The sequence below is a fragment of the Chlamydotis macqueenii genome, chromosome 19 (genome assembly GCF_036417535.1).
Source record: "Chlamydotis macqueenii isolate bChlMac1 chromosome 19, bChlMac1.mat, whole genome shotgun sequence".
In the NCBI taxonomy this organism is placed as follows: domain Eukaryota; kingdom Metazoa; phylum Chordata; class Aves; order Otidiformes; family Otididae; genus Chlamydotis; species Chlamydotis macqueenii.
Window position 1 is genome coordinate 1,549,951 of NC_141574.1, and position 16,273 is coordinate 1,566,223.

Below are 16,273 nucleotides of genomic sequence, written 5' to 3' on the forward strand. Positions count from 1 at the left end.
GATGTGCAACAGAGCTTCCCCTACAAACCCAGTGTCCTCCTTGTGTCCTTCGTGCTCCTTCCCACAGCAGTGCGTGCATCCCCCCGGGGACGCTGACAGACCGAGGTATCCGGCCCCCTGATGCCTCCCCGGAGCTCCAGCTTCTCAGGACCCTTGCACTGACTGTGGTCGAGCATGCCTGGGCAGATTTACTTAGTTTTGATATGCCCCTCTTCCCCCTTTTTTTATTTCTCAGATGCCAATGCTTTGAGGAAGGAACTCTCTGAGCCTCCGGCATTGTGCCTGTGGCCGGGTGTCTCGGCTGGAAGAGCTGCTGCGCAGTAAAGGTTGGTGATGGGCGATGGTTGGCCAAGGCTGGAGCTTTGGGGGCAGCTGCATGTGGTGTTGCCTCTGTTCCCCCAGTTTAGGATGTCCCATGAGAGAGCGTGTGTACGAGGGGGGACCTGGTTGGAAGGTGGGAGCTCTTTCACCTGGCTTGGCCGTTGTGGCCGATGCACCATGAAATAAAGCCCTCAGTTGCAGGGAGCATCTGGAATGGTGTTAATGGGACATGCTTCTTCAAAGCTTTGTCAGCCTCTGTCCCCAGGTCTCCTGAGCGTGGTCGGTGTCCTCCAGCAGCATCGGCTGAGGCTGTGAGTCCTCCTCCTGCAGCAAGCACTGGGGTCCCTGTGGGTGGGACCGTGTCCAGGTGGCCTGGGGGTGCCCATCACTGCTGGCTCCTGCTGCAGAGGGAGCTGAGGCAGGGGGCTTCGCCTCAGGACGGGTGCATCCCAGCTCGCAATGCGCGGTGCATGTGCTGGCATGCAGGCTGGCACAGCCCCAGCACCGCTGCGCAACCTGGGGCCACTGCTTTGGCCAGAGCCAGCGCTCGGAGTCTGACTGCTCCCTCTGCTTTTCAGCCTGGCCACAGAGTTAGCCTGACAATGCTTATTTTCACGCGTATCAGTAACCTTTCACGCTGGTTTTTTTTTTTGTTATTTTGACCGTGGACTTTGCCAAGAGGTAATCTAATCCTGAATAATTTGCAGATGGGCATCGTTTCGATCTCAGCCCTGTGGGAACACATGTGATTCTGTAGCAGGTTTTGATTGCCTGGCTGATTTAGAGCACGACGTGAAGAAAAGCTGCGCTGGGGAAGGGCTGGAGCTCCAGGCTGGGACTGCCGGGTGCTGCTGGGCTGCAGTTTGCTGCTGGAGCTGGGTGAAGCTGGAGCCCCTGACCCAGCCGGGGTGGCTGTGGGGGGCGGGACAGGGCAAGGCGAGCAGAGCAAACCCCTGTTTGTGCCTCCAAAGGGACTGCAGATGTCAATGTCAACCCTGTTTGACGGGTTCTAGGGGCGTGGTGTTGGTCTGACACCACGAGCCCTCTGCCTCTGCCAGGCCCGTTTGCTTCCGTAAGTCGCGTCTGGCTGGAGAGGATGAGCAATGGGCGCTGCCAGCCCTGCACCCGGCTACTGGCGAGCTGCTGTCGCCCTTACTGTCACAGCCGCGCTTCCCACTCGCTGCGGGGAAGGGGAAGGGCTTGCGGGGAGCGGCTCCGCCGTCCGCCTGTCATGCTGCTAGAACAGACTGCACCGTATTTGCAAAATATTGCTAATCGAGAGCCACAGTTCGAGGCGTTTGACTGGCACCCCCTGTCAAGCGATAGCGAACGCGTTGTAAGCTCCCGCGCTGAGGCCACCTTCCTAACGAGCGCGAAGTGGGAGCCATCCATCAGCCTGGAGAGCAGTCAGCGCTTGGCTCCCTGCATCTGCAAGCGCAAAGTGAATGAACCGTAATGAGTGTTAGCTAATTAGTCCCCACAGCTGCAGTGTTACAGCCCCACATAGGACAGACCTTGTTAAATTTCACGGTGTCTATAACAGAGCGTCCAAGTTGGAATGATGGAGATCCACCACGGGCGTGCCTAGGACAACGCAGGTAGGTAGATTCCGACTAACGAATGCCTTCCCCTCAGCAGCTGGCCCCTGGATGGACCCCTGCAACAGTCTCTTCAGCAGCGAGCGGGCCCAAGTGCGAATGGGCCAGCATGGCACAGTTGCCTGCTGCGTGAGTGTCTCGCCCAGGGTCACTGGTTGGGGAGCAGAGACCTCGCCATCGCAGGGCTGGCCCTCAGCGAGATTTGTCACGCAGGAGCCTTGTTGCTCGGTTTGTGGGGTCTCGGGGGAGGATGGGGCAGAGAGCTGCCTCGGGGTGCTGTGCTGCGGGGAGCTGACGTGTGCATGAAGGCATGGCTGCTGTCTTCAGTCGGTGGTTTTGAGCTCCTCTGGAAGCCATGGAGCCCCATCCTTTGTAAGCAAGCCTCCTCAGAAGCAAAGACACCTTCCTCACCCCACATCGTAGGGGAGCTCTGCTGGGCGCAGGCTCACGCTGTCCCCAAACGCGCTCCTCAGCACCAGCCTCTGTCTCCTGGTGTGAGGTGCAGAAGTTTTTCTTTTGCATCGTCCGATGATCTCGGTGTTTTGAAGCACTTGGCATGAAGCGATGCTGGAAAGAAAATGACCGGTGATTTAGGACCGGCAGCTGAAAATGCTCTCTTGGGCAGCCCTCGGTTCTCTTGGGCAGCGTTTGAGCTGGATGCACACGCTGATCATCTGCAGGGCTTAGGAGTCCGAGTCGCGTGTGGCTTGGTCCCGATCGGGGTCGTAGTGACCTGTTCACCTGAACTGCTCAGAGCACCCTGCACCTTTGGGCTCCCTGTCAGTGTCCCGTGGAAGAAGGCGCGTTCCTGCGGGCAGCTCAGCCTCCCTCCACTGGCTGTATGGAAACCTGAACCCGCAGCCAGATGCTCAGAAGACCAGCCCAAGGACAGTCCTGCCAGGCGTCATCCAGCAGTGCGCAGAGGCACCCGGGCCAGCTCTCACCGAGCGAACACGTCCAGCGACTGCGTCTCCGGTGGGAGCCGCGCGTGGGCTCACTGCGGAGCTGCTCTGGCTGGAAATGGGCACGCTGCCTTCATCTGGCCATCACCTCGCCTGCGCGGAGACCAGAAACCCGGTAACAGTAAGAGGGAGAACACCTGGGGACAGATTTATCCCCAGGACAGTTTTCTTCTAACCCGTGTCAGAAATCTGGCCAAAGAAGTGTTTCAGGCAATTCTTGTGTCTTCGTCACCTCCGTGTTCAGCAATATCTGCTCCTCCCGCAAAATCTGTGGTGACACTGCCAGAAATGGTGTTTAAATATTGATGCCTGGCAGCTTATGTTTTTAATACATTTTAAATTATGCATATCCTTATTGGACTTGCAGGTTCATCGCCAGGTGAGTCTCCTCTCTCTGCGCAGCAGGGTGTTTAGGAGCGCTGTGTTGATTTCTGCCTCAGTTCTTGAATTTTTGTGGCTGGATGCATCTTGCTCCTTGGCAAGGCAAACAAACCCGCAGGCCTTTCTCTGAGCGCTGCTGGTCGGAAGCCACAAGCGCGTAATGAACAACCTGATGTCCTTGGAATTGGATCTTCTTAACAATCATTAGCGTCCTCCCTTGCCGTTTTAATAACCTCTTGGTAGCAGGCCAGAGCCAATTAGACTTGTGCTGGGGAAATTATAAAACAAGGAGAAAACCAGTGTGTTGCCCCAAATGAGAGAAAATTTTAACTGACCCAAGACTGTGACGTGTATGGGACTCAGCTGTGGTCTGTCAGAGGCTCAGAATTTAGTACTGCAGACAGTGTTAGGGGAGTCTGTATTTATTTTGCATGTCTGTGGTTCTTCCAGCTGATGGTAAGGCCACACCGGTGTGCCTGTGCCCACCCCGCTGGCTCCCCATCCCTCGCGTGGGCTCGGCAGAGCCGGGATGCCAGCCCGGCAGCACCCGACGGCCCGGGCCACGCCGCCAGACTGTGCAGCCTCCGTGAGCCCGCTCTGATTAAAGAGCGCCTTGTTGAAAGATCTGTGGCCAACCACCCACCGAAGTCCTTGGAGATGAGGACGGCAGTCGATGCAGTGGCGCAGTCGTCTGAGCGTGACAGAGAGCCGTGGGCGCCCGCCGCTGGCGCCCGGCCCGGCAGCATCAGGGGGTGTGTGCTGTCCAGCGGGGCTTCTGCGAGGTGCGGTGGGAGGAGATGTCTGCCCCAAGTACGACTGCTGTGCCAGCTCTTCCTACCAGAAAATCATCAATAAGCCATCCATTCATTCTTCTCTGGGCGGCTCTTACGCTGTCATGCACAAGACGCATCTTTCAAGCGAGGTGATCAGTTTCTGGGACGCGACACGGGTTTTACAGTAGAGCTGTTGGCATCGGTGAGCGGAGAATGGTAACACAAACCGTAAAAATAACAGATGGGAGGCGGAAACAATAAAACGGAAGCCCAGGCAAATTATAAAACCATTCAAATTGTTCATGCAGATAAAAGAAGGAAACGAAACCACCTCTGAAATGACAAGGACCGAGTGTCTGTGTCGGGAAAAAAAGTTCATTTATTGTTTTAGTGTTGTTTGCAGCAGAGGCACTGAAGTTCAAAGAGCTGCAGGAGCAGCCGTGATCTGTGTGGCATGGGGAGCGCCGGCTGCAACGCCGTCGTTTGGTGAGGATGGGTTTCAGCGTGGACGCATAAAGGTGGTGGGTTTTTCTCAACCCGCACGACAAACGTTCACGTTCAGCTTGTGCCAGTGCGATTACTTTATTGCAACAGTAAAACATCATCCAAATAATTTAAGAAACATGAAAGGAAAAAGAGCCCTCACAAACCTACAGGGCAGCTGAACGTGAGTGTGGAGACAAATCCATGCCGGGATGTTCTGGAGCGTTCCCGGGCGCCTGGCGGGACAAGGCTGAGGCGGTGAGCGTAGGGATGGCCAGGGGGACGCGGCTTTTGGCACACACCCCGTGCCGGGCGGCGGGCTGCGCTTTGGGAGTGGCTTTGCAGATAACTGTGGTGTGCGTGTCTCGTTGTTCTTTACAGGAGATTGTGGTCCTGGGGTGGCTGGGAGGCTGCCGTAGAGCTGGGCTCTGTCTGGGATGAGCGGCCCAGGTCATGGGATGCTTTTTGCTGGTAAGCAGGAATTCTCCCATTTGAACAGGGACACTCCGAGCACCTAGCCGTGTTCCCAGAGAGGTGAGGCCGCGGGCGGTGCGGTGCGGTGGTTGTTGCTGTGCTCCGGTGACTGGGCCGATAACCATGGCCAATGCTCCTGCTGCTGGGCCAGCGTGCCGACCCAACCTCGCTGCCCGCGTGTGTTTCTCACGGTGCACATTGTGCTGCTGCGATTTCGAGAGGGACAGGAACTGGTCCATAAACCTCTGCGGTCGAACCGCCCTGTGCAGAGCCGGCTCTGAGGGCTTCGCTGGCAGGAGATGCCGCAGGGATGAAGGATGCTGGAGGCTGCAAGTACCGCGATGTGTCTGGTAAGGTGATTTTTAAAAGACGCAGACAAAAGTCTGGGTGCATTGGGGCATCCAAAATCAGACAGCCAGTACTGTCTCCTGCAGAAACTGGACAAATACCAAGTGATCTGTGCCTACTAATAAGCCTCCCAGTTTCTAGTAATTAGCAGATTAGAGACTTTCTGAGCCAGAAGTTGCGTTGGGACCAAGGGTTTAATAGCTACAGATAGGTTTCTCCTCTGAATTAATTGAATCCCTTTTTGAACCCATTTATCCTGCTGGCCGTCATGCATATCTCAGTTCAATTACGCAGCACTTGATGGTTTGACTGGGTGCCCCTTCCCGTTGTATTGAACACCAGGAACAGCCATCCATAGCCTCACCTTCTTCACACCATCCATCCAAAATCTCACTGCAGGTTTCTACAACATCTGATGCTTGTCTGTGCCTAGCTGGCTGAAGACATGACATGGGAGTCGTTTTGCTTTTCCTTAACGATTTTATCAGTGTGTGAAGAAGGAGAGGATGAGATCTGAGTACGTTCTGAGCTCTCTGTCCAGCTCCAGCCCTTTCCACCTGCCACCCCCATTTCTGGGGGCCAGCCCGAAGTTATCCCTAACTGCGCTCTCCAAGCAGGTCTGACCCGAGGGGCCGTACGCCCTGAGCTTCAACAGCGCGCAGTAGAGAGTGATAACACCAGCCAAACCCAGCAGCCTACAGTGGCGGCACGTCGCAGACAAAACTTGGACAGCGGGGAAACCTGGATGAGAAACCGCAGGGGATGATCTCTGTCCCACCCAGCCCATGCAAAGGGGTGACAACGCTCTGAAACTGGGTTGAGATGTGCTGTGCAGAGCCAGGGGAGCCGGTACACAGCACGTGGTTTGGCACCTTGGTTTACTTTTCAGTATGCTTGAGCTGTGGAATTGACTCCTTGGCCTGAAGAATTGGCATTATTACTCTAAATTTCATAATTCTTCCCGCTATAGAGCTCCCTTCAGAATCAGCATTTGGAATATTGCTGTGAAGCACGTCGATTGTTGCAGAGGAGCTGGGTGTTACAGCTCGCCGTTACGTTTTACTCTGTGATGGGTGCAATTAGAGACACAGCTTCAGAGTAAAACGTGGGAAAATACGACTACTGGGGGGGCGCAAGGCAGGAGAGAAGAAACACTGCCTGGAGCTGGTTCCGCACGGAGAGCAGGAACGAGGTGTGGCTGGGTCACCGGGCTGGCACCCAGAGTGTGCGGACGGGGCAGTCTGTCTGAACGGGGTGTTCTCAGCACTGCGCCTGCCGCAGTGCCTGTGGTGGGTGTTGGGGCGGGGGGACCCGCGATGGCTGCGGGGTTCGGTGGGCGCTGCCGCCTCTGAGCGCACACGGAGCTGCAGGCCTGCGGGGGGACCCAGGCGTCACGCCCCTCGCCGGCCCTTTTCTTTCTCCTGCAAGGCTGGAGATACCCGAGCGCTCGCGCAAAGACGTGCGGTGTTACATCGTGTGGCAGCTGGAACAGAAAACAACTGCAAGTGCGGGCTCAGTGGGGAAAACTGAGAGTGGTTTAACTGTCTGACGAGTTGTACCTCAGAGAAACACGAGCGCTGCGTTCCTGCGCATCCCCAGGACTGCTCCAGCACCCCTCGCCCATCCTCCTCTTGCTTTTCTTGTGGTTGGAAACATTTTTAATATTTTCTCTGCTTGATTTTTGAGAGGGAGGGCAAAGGACTAAACCTTTCGAGCTGCTCACGATCTCTCATTGATTTTATGCAATGATGTTCTCATTTGTAACAGCGTCAGGTCAGAATTAGGGTTTGTCTGCTACTGTTTATGATGATGCTGGATTTTGAGTCCTAGTCTCCAGAGCACATGAGTGATTAAAGTTCTCAGTGACCTTGTTGTATCTACAGTTTCCTGCATTTCACTCTGGAAAATCTGAGCAAGAGAAGCTGTTGGCCTCGCTGCAATGTCAGGAGGAGGCTGGATCTGCCGGTGGGTGGGTGGTTTTGGCTGGGATTACCAGGATAATACTTTATCAGAAATCCATAGTTTCCTGTAGTTCTTAAAGCATTCCAGTGTGTTTTACATTTAAATAGAAATGAGGCCTCCTTGAAACAAATTCATTCCGGTTGGCTTTGCACATTGATGATTAAGGAACGTGGCTCAATTTTTTGGTTTCACTCTGAGCAATGTCTCATTAGATTTGCTTTTTATTGCTTTTCATATCCATCATGATTTGTGTCAGCAGAATGGTTATGTGGATGGACAGCTTATTATCAGCTTTAAGTGGAGAAACAGAACACAAGAATGGTTGCTAAAAAAAGGGAAAGGTAATTAACGTTGGGTGCCAGAATATAAATGAAGCTTGACATTTTCACTTTGTAAATCCAAATTAACTCCTGTCTTAATGTCACAGAGCGCAGGAGGGGATGCTGCGCCTCTGCCCGCACCTCCCCGGTGCTGCATGTCCTGGCGCAGCGTGGCGCTGCCCAGTGCGGCTTCAGCTGCTGGTGTGGTGGGACCGGATGGAGACAGGGAAACAGAGCTGAGCTCCTGCCCCAGAGCTGAGCTCCTGCCCCAGAGCTGAGCTCCTGCCCCAGAGCTGAGCTGCGGCCAGCCCGCAGTGGGAGCTACTTCTCAGGTGAGAACTCAAGCAATTGCTTTTTTAGAGCGCTTTGCTGTCCCCTCCTTAATTTCCTCATCCTAATGTGGAATGTCTGCGAAGCGATTAGGCTTAGTTATTTGATGTATAAAGTGGGAGTGGGAGGGAGGGTCAGGGAGGATGAATTAAAATGAATTGGGAATCTGTAAGTGAAGAGCAAAGAGGACTGGAGGGAGCCATGATAACTCTTTACCAATATTTAGAGGGACATAATAAAGAGGACAGGGACCAATTACTCTCATTAGTCAGTGCAAACTAAACGAGAAGTAATGCCTTGTGCTGCAGAAGGGAAATGTAGATTGTGATGGAAAGGTTCAAAGCTAACATGGCAAAGCGAGCGGCCCCAGGAAGGCGCTGGTGCTGCGGCCCCTGGCCGGCGCGGGGGCTTCCGGAGGTGTGTGGGTGCTCGGGGGGGCTCGGGTGGCCCTGCACGTCGCGTGCCCAGCAACGCCAACCTGCACCTGTAAGCTGCTGGATATTCTGAAAACGTGGTGGGGACTGCTCTGTGCCCCTCTCTTCCCGTTCCTGCTGTCGGTATGGAAAAGGATGAAGGTCTGTCTAATGCTGGAAGTGGCGGTGGGGCAGATCCCTGGCATGAGCCTCCAGCTGCCCACCCTGGTAAGGCTGAAAATGCCCTCAATGCCTCTGAAAAGCAACCAGTGGAACCACTGTATTGCCTGGTAACGGAGCAACTACCTTGTGTCACCAGTGTTTCTTTTGCCGTAACACAGAGATTTCAGAAGAAAATCCACCCTGCCAAGCATCGTTACATGATGAACCTCCCAAGCAAGCAACTGTTCCGATTTCAGTGGCCTTGCCTGAAGAACGTGGTAGAGCTCAGACAACTGGAAAAGGCCAGCACCTGGCCAGACTCCAGACAATTTACCAGTACATTAGAGATCATTTTTTTGCTGGCTTCACATACACCTGGTGATTCCTATTGAACTGGGCACATTTTTCCTGGACTTGTACACGTCCTTGTTGTTTGAGGTGACGCAGGAGGTATCAACCTGCAGTTTGTTCTCCTGCTCCTTTGGGTCATGTGCCTGTCATTGAAATGGAGGTGACAAGAGAAACTTGGGAGAAACTGGGACTCACGGGGAGTGTATTAGCATTTGGTGAGCTGGGCACAAGAATCACTCAGGAAATTAAAAGGAGGATGATATTTCAAGGTGATAAAACATGAAACTGTGAAACTTGCATTTGATTCAGATCCAGCCTTAATCTTTCCTTTTTTAAGCTGCAGCTTACGAAAAGGTTGAGCCGGTGCCAGTGACGGGTGAAGCGTTTGGGCTATTGCAAGAGGGAGACGGGACGGTGGCTCAAATGCTGGTAGAGCTGGGCTTCTGTGTGCCGTCCTGATGAAATGAGAAATGCAGAACCAGGTCCACGGACGGAGAAGGTGCCCATGGAGCTGAAACAAAAGGCGGGCGAGCCCCCTTACCTGGGGTGTTAAGGAAGGCGAAGCAGTTGTTGCCGTCCCTGCCGGGGAGGGTCACCCAGCAGGGAGGAGGCAGTGGCATTGTCATCACGTCCTTGGTTACGAGTTCAGCTTGGCTGGCTCCCCCGCCGCTCCAGCTGCGTCTCTGGTGCATGGAGATGGCCCTTCCCTGCAGGCAGATCCGCAGCGACGCAGCGCTGGCTCAGGTGGTTCTCCTGCTGCTCCAGCAGCCGCAGCGATGTGCTGATCGAGGATAGCGGCAGCCTGGCTGGTGTCCGTCTTCAACTTTGCAAAAACATTTGATGGGGTGCAGGATGGATGCATTTTTTTTTTTCTTTCCTCTTAAGTGAAGCCTCAGTTATTCATCGCTAGAAACCTTTTGCTTTGTTGGTGGTTTTTTTTTTTTTTTTTTGGTGTTTTTAAAACTATTTTTAAAAAGTAGACATACGTAGCTCTGCTATGGCCTCTTGGAAACACACATGAAGAGATTAATAAAGCGTGCTGCACAGGCAGGAGCATGTGGAACATCCCAATGCACTGTAATACAAAACCCCAGGGTTATTTTGTGCAGGTTTGTCTGTTCTCCCGGGGTGTACACGGTTCGGGGGTAACAAACAGTACCTGTCCTCGTCACGTGCAAGCTGCAGCCAGCTCTCCCCCAAGCCTGAGCCCCATCACCCTGCTTGCAGGTGTGGGTCATATGGCCAAACAGTGTTATGCACACAGAGCAAGAGAAATCCAGGCACGTGATCCCGCAGTCCCTGTCCCCACGCTGAGGCCCTGCTGGTGCTGGCTGAAGGATGCGTGGTGGCTGGCCAGGCTCCCGCGTCCCTGCGTCCCTTCCCGTGTGTGTTTGAGTTCACTGAGCTCCACGGCAGAACAAATCCCTGAGCAGGTGATCACTTTATTGCTGGATTTTTCCCATTCTCTTTTGTGGCCATTAGTGAAGGCACGTGCTTCATCACATCGGTTCTGTGGAAAGGGATGATAAAAACCAAAGGGGAAAGGCAGGAAAGCACCATTTAAGAAATAAATGCAAAGTTATGACGCCTCTGTCTGCCTGAGAAAGAGACACTTTTTAATGCAGTTTCTGGCATTTACAAATCCTTTGTGAAAAGGTCACCCTGTACTTGGAATCCTATTAATGAGCAGAATGGCCCAGAAAATGTCATCTCTTTTTACCGTGATATTTGCACAGACCGGAGTGACTCAGCGCACCAGGGCTCATGCAGGAGGCCGTTAACGAGCCGGTGCCGTGGTCGGGCTGGGGGGGGGCTAAGTGGTTTCGGCAGCCCGCCGGCCCAGGAGGGGCTCCCAGCGCCGCGGGGTGACGCTCCCCTTGCTGGCACTGCGGACAAGGGCACGGCCGGGGGGGACGGGTGCTGATGGCCGGGGTCTGGGGGACATGACAGCGCGGCGCTGGCCGAATGCACACACATTTTGTATAGTTACGGATACAGCGTTGGGGACATGGTCAGATCTAATACGTAATTTTATACAACATATGCACATGAGGAGACACCTGCATGCACATGTGCATTCATACAGACTCTTGGTCTTTGTGTGCACACGCATAGACAAGACACAGACTCTCTCACTGGCCCTCACACAGTGTATACGTGTACACACTCTATACATACACTTACACGCTTCTGCGCGTGTCCTTGCGCACGCACACTCTCTCTCCCCCCCCCATAGGTTATAGACACTGCACTTTATACAGTACAGAGTCTATACACTACTGACTTTGTACCTTTCGTGTACAAACACATTCCTGCTACACATAGCGCACACGCGTGCACACACACACAGTGTCTGTCTCCTTGCCCCGCTCCTCTCTTCCATACACAACATATGATATGCTGTTACATACTGTAACTCTATACTGCGTTATATAGTGTATACAATGCATGCTATATAGAGATACATGGAACTATATGGATACGCACTACACTGTGTGCGCGTGTGTGTGCGCGCTATATACACCCACACACACTGTACACATGAGCTTTTTGTCTCCACCCACCACTGTACATATAAAAATATAATATACATTTTTAAATGTATATACTATACATTTTGTTAATCTATATATGAAAAATTATACTGAATGTTCTGTATCTGCAGGTGCACTGTACATACACTGACAGGTAGACTCTTGCTCTCCCCCACTCTGTCTGTATATATTTTTTTACATATAAATACAAACCATTATACACTCTGTATTACAGAGTACATAATGTATTCTATTTGTAATCATATAATATATAAAAAAAATATAAAAAAAAACCCCAGTATTATGTGTACACACTACTCTCCCCTCCTCTAAGAACGCACATAGGATGTTGTATACTGTACATCAGATGGTGCAGTGTATGGTGGGAGGGTGGGGGTGGGTGGGTCGGGGGGGGGGGGGGGGGTGTGTATACATACATGTGCGTGTGTCTCTGTGCGCGTGTGTACACAAACACAGACCAGAGTATCTGCAGTCACACACTGTGCACTATATGATATACACTACGCACATGGGCTCTTGCGGTCCTCACACTGCAGTCACACTATAGCATAGATACTGTATATAGTATACATATATATGAGAGAGACAGAGACAGAGAGACAGAGAGATAGAGACAGAGAGAGACACAGAGAGACAGAGAGACAGACAGTGTGTATATACCTTCTATTATATATACATATAGAGTGTGTGTAACTTCTATTTTTTTTATATATATATATAGTGTGTGTATAAACCGTCTATTATATATAGAGAGTGTGTGTACCTTCTATTTTATGTATATAGATAGAGAGAGAGAATGTGTGTACCTTCTATTAGAGAGAGACAGAGAGACAGAGAGACAGAGAGAGACACAGAGAGAGAGAGACACAGAGAGAGAGAGACAGAGAGAGTGCTGTCTATGAAAGAGAGAGAGAGCGAGAGCGCATGCCGTCTATGGGAGAGAGGGAGTACGGTCTACATGAGAGCGAGCGAGCATGCCATGTCGGGGTGGGGGGGGGGGTGGGGAGAGAGAGAGAGAGCGCGCCATCTATTATAGAGAGAGTGTGTGTATCTTCTATGAGAGAGAGAGAGAGAGAACCTTCTATTTTATATATATATTTATATATGATGAGAGGGCTGGAACATACACACACCGCCCACCCTCAAATTTATGTGATATCATATATATATATATATATATACACATCCCCCCCCCATATATATATAGTGTGTGTACCTTCTATTTTTTATATATATATATACACACACATGCTGAGAGGGCTGGAGCAGCTCTGCTGTGCGGCCGGGCTGGGAGCGCTGGGGCTGTTCAGCCTGGAGAAGAGGAGGCTCCGGGGAGAGCTGAGAGCGGCTCCCAGTGCCCAAAGGGGGCTGCAGGAAAGGTGGGGAGGGACTCTTCAGCAGGGCCTGGTGTGGTTTTTAAAATGGAGGGAGGCAGATTCAGACTGGGTAAAAGGAAAAAGTTTTCACACTGAGGGTGGTGGCACACTGTCCCAGGTTGCCCAGAGAGCTGGTGGATGCCCCATCCCTGGAAACATTCCAGGCCAGGTTGGCCGGGGCTCTGAGCAACCTGATCTGATTGGAGATGTCTCTGCTCCTGGATTGGACTGGGTGGGCTTTGAAGGGCCCTTCCCACCCAAACCATCCTGTGAGGCTCTGATGCTCTATACTCTGGAGAGAGAGGGCGCGTGCACATAGCGTGTATGTAACACACACACGCTATAGAAGACGTGTGTACTATACACGTGTGCACACACTCGTACGCTATAGCTATGCTACAGTATATGCTCTCTCTGTACAGCTGTATGCCAGTATATACAGCACATGTACACCACACTGTACACTACACAGCCTATATACGCTACACAGGCTACGCACAGATACTGTAATGCCTATGTGCCTATACTATATAGTGTGTATGGACTATATATTATACTAGCTCGAATACATACACCTACTATATAGTATGTACTACATGTAACAGCTGTGGTGTGTGTAGACAGAGTGCACGTGAATAGTGTGCACATATACACACTGTATACTATACATGCAAACACACTTTTGCTATACTATATATACAGTGTGTGTGCATAGTGTATATATATACACACCCACTCTATATAGTATATACACTATATATATATGCAGTATACATACACTATAGAGAGAGAGAGTGTGTGTGTGCGTGTGTATGTGTGGTTTTGAGCGCCAGTCTTGCTGGAGTGAAGGCTGTGGCACACTTGGTTAGCAAGAAAAGAACTCTTTATTGGGGGAAAAAAGCTCACATTTAGCATCTTTTCGTTAAGGCAGCATCAGCAGAAAGCTCCTCAAGACACGCTGCGCGGCTGCAGACAGCTCCTGCGGTCAGGACCGCAGCGGGGCGGGGGGCTTGCACCGTGGCCGTGGGGCCGACCCCGCGCCCCCACCCCACCAGCAGCCCCAGACCCTTCTGCTGCACCGGGGCTCGTGCTCCAAGGGGGCTCTGCCCCAGGGCGGCCCCCCCACTAAGTTGGGCTTCGGCTGTAAAATTTCCTTGAAAAATTTATATTTTAATCCCAAATTTCTTTTTTTTTTTCCCATTTGAACAGGACAGACAGCTGCACATGCCCTGGGCTCGCGCCTGGGTAGGTGATGCTGCACGCTGCGGGAGCGGCACAGAGGCCATGTGCCCCGAGGCGGACAGGGAGCTGTTAACCACAAGGTGGGCTTTCACAAATAAAGAAAACGCAACTGAATTTTTCTCCCTTCTCCTGCAGATGCTGCAGCTCAACACCAGGGATTGGGGGCCGGCGGGACCCCCCCGACTCTGCCGGGCCATGGCCAGCCTGCGGCACACAGCGTTTCCTTGGAGCCCGGATACACAGAAAATCCGGGACTGCAAACAGCCTTGTTTTGGCCATTATCCATTACAGTCTGTATAGAAGAAAATTACTTTTCTTAATCATAATCACCACATAACAACCCTTCCATGAGACAGACCAGAAAGAGAGGCCTCTCTTTAGCATTTCTATTATTAATTTCTCATTTCCACAGCAAGAAAGAGGAAAAATAAAAGGTTTTTCCTCCTTCTCTGCTTTTTGTTAGCAAATAGATGATCTGTGGGCTGACTGCAAACACCGGCAGTGCCCAGCCGTGCGCGGGGGCTGTCTCCCCCCAGCCCCTCTCCCCTTCCCACGCCCCGGATCGTGGCTGAGGCTGCGTGGCCAGGCCATGGTGGTGCGCGGTGGGACGGCACTGGTGGGCGCTGGGTCCTTCTTCTACCGGTGGGGTCCAGCTCCAGCTGAACCTGACTGAGCCCAAGGACGATCGCGCCTCTGCCAGCAGCATCGAGGGGCGGCACTGGCGGCTGCGCTGGGGCCGCAGCACCAAGGGGATAGGGGCGGGAGGCCAACAGCCGCCTCGGAGCAGATGGAAAAAATGAAAAGCACCACGGCTGCTTTCTCTCAGTTCCCGCAGTGACTAAGGGAATCTCACAATTATTTTGTGAAGCCTGAGTTGTGTTTTTTTAAACACTTGGGCCATCAGTGCCAAGGAGCAAATATTATGAGAAAGGCATTGATTCCTCAGCGATTTATCTTCTTTGATTTTAAATAATTGCCCTGGACACCCTCTTACCTGAGCAGCAGCGTAGGGCTCCTTCAGAAACAATATCTTGCTAATTGTGCCAGAGTCGTTTTGCTGCATAAAGCATCTTATTTCCCAACGATGAGAGTGGGGCAGGATAATGAATGCTTGCCTGGGGAAATTAAAGTAATCAATTGCCAAGGCCAACACATTTTACAACAAGTACAGAAAAAAAGTGTCGATAAGGGCTTTTAAGCCACGGGGTGGAAAATACATACATAATTCTTTTTGAACAGTTTTAAAATATGAATAAATGTAATTTCTTCATCAGCTATGGAAATAAAAAATCCGGCTACATGGAGCAGGGACTTCCACTCTCTGTGGGAAACTGTCCCTCGCCAGCGGCCATGAAAACCAGTTCCATGGGGAATGCCAGCCCGCCGAGGCACGGCCACCCTCTGCAGGGCTGGTGGGACAGGGCCGCTCCCCCCGGCCCACCGGAGGGAATACTGATCTGCGAGGTTTAATTAACGCTTGCAGAACTCTCACAAGCTGAAGTCGTGCTCCAGAAGCGCCGGCGTACCGCACCGCCGTACCTGGGTGCGGTTTGCCCAAATGACGTCTGTGGAGCTCCCGGGGTAAGGGGTGCCAGGGCAGGGCAGGGGCCACCGCCCCACCGACCCCTCGCCCGTGCCGAGCTGCAGCTCCGTGGCTGCCGTGGGGCACGTGCAGCGGCCGCGGCCCTGTGTTGGCACGCGCCCCGCGCACAGAATGGCTGAGGAACCGGCTCTTTCCAGTGAGCACTCACTGTTTCTTCTTCGTGAAATGATTTTCATTGTAACCGCGCTGGACAACTCAAACACAGCAGACTCTTTAACAAAGGCACACGACATCTGTAAAGTCAGTGGCTGGCACTGACAGTTACAGAGTTTTGGCCATTTCTCTTACGAGCTTCAGCTCGCGGCTTTTTCACTCCTGGGCAGCTCCAGAAGCTGACAGAACGCAGGTGGGCTCCGAGGGCTGGAGAGAAAGCTCCTTGTCTTTGCCCGGCACGGCCGCGGCTGCGAACCTCCGGAGACAGGAGCAAACGCCGCTGGCTGCCGGCGCCATTCCCGGCTGGTGGGATACTCCTATTCCTACGTCCTGTTTTAAGGAACTCGCGTTCTGCTCACTCACTCACAGCTGGGGCTTTGGGTGCCGCACTTTTGTTCACGGCTCTCGAACAAGAAGCCAAGTGGGAGCTGCAGGCTGGGCTCTTCGGAACGGTTGACGCAGTTTG

The 16,273-nt window shown here is 52.6% G+C and overlaps 1 long non-coding RNA gene across 1 annotated transcript in view; it reads right to left on the reverse strand.

Moving 5' to 3' along the window:
- Positions 1-14,076: 14,076 nt before the first annotated feature.
- The window catches only part of LOC147598307 (uncharacterized), a 71,184-nt gene continuing 68,987 nt past the window's right edge, over positions 14,077-16,273 (reverse strand). The window contains exon 5 of the long non-coding RNA XR_015260676.1: positions 14,077-15,166. This is a non-coding gene — a long non-coding RNA (uncharacterized LOC147598307). The remainder of the gene's footprint in view (positions 15,167-16,273) is intronic.